The following is a 1,028-nucleotide window of genomic DNA, read 5'->3' as shown; positions in this document are numbered from 1 at the left end:
TGGCGCAGGATAGAGCAGGGTTTAGAGCTGTTGTGCATAGGGTCGCTATGAGTCGGAAACGACTCGACGGCACATAACAACAACAACAACAACTTCATTACAGAAGAAAGCACATGAAACACAATTGCATATCATGGCACACATATATGTACTATAATGTGTATTTTTGAAAATTTTATGAATACCTGACCATATGGAATTCTGACAAAGATGGAAAGCAAGTAATTGTGAAGACCATGGCCTGGATCAAACATAAACCTTAGTCTCTATACTGACATCATTGCTCTTCAGTACTTTAGAGAGATCCCTGACAGCAGACTATTTCAATGCAATTCATCTTTTGATTTCCTGGCCTCTCGTTCCAAGAATGTTGATTGTGAAGACAAGAAAAATGAAGTTGTTAACAATCTTAATCCCTTCACCAATAATTAAAAAAAAACCAAAAACTAATTAAGTTGAAAATACACCAGGAAGGCTGCGGAGGGGGAGAAAGAAATCAAGAAACCAACACAAAAATATTCAATGAATAAATTCTTTTTTATCAATTCAAAGAATACTATATATCTGTTTAAAGGATGAACATGCATCAATACAAACAAAACTATAAATACATTGATAGTAAAAAAAAAAAAGAGCAATTTATAAAAGTAAACTTTTTTTAGCAAGAACACCAAAACTGCAAGTGTTTAAATCCTATCTTAAAGATCTTTCTTGTGTACCATCGAGCTGAATCATAGCTAACCCTCGGAGGGTTGTCAGAAACAAATTGCATGGTAGGAGATTGCTCATCCTTCTTGCATCGAGCAGCTGGTCATTCAAACCACGAGCCTTTGGGATTGCTATGCAGCTTCTTGCCATTAGGCCATCAGAGCTCCCTTCATAAAGATTATATAATATATATGTGTGGGTATACACATGTTGTTGTCGTTGTTATTGTTGTTATATGCCGTCGAGTCGCCTGCGACTCATAGCGACCCTATGTACAACAGCCCTAAACTCTGCTCTGTCCTGTGCCAATCGCACTGTCT

This window comes from Elephantulus edwardii, unplaced genomic scaffold (assembly GCF_000299155.1).
Source record: "Elephantulus edwardii isolate Elephantulus edwardi_28Jun2011 unplaced genomic scaffold, EleEdw1.0 scaffold00070, whole genome shotgun sequence".
Lineage (NCBI taxonomy): Eukaryota > Metazoa > Chordata > Mammalia > Macroscelidea > Macroscelididae > Elephantulus > Elephantulus edwardii.
The sequence above is the reverse complement of the archived record's forward strand: the minus strand, read 5'-3'. Positions refer to the sequence as shown.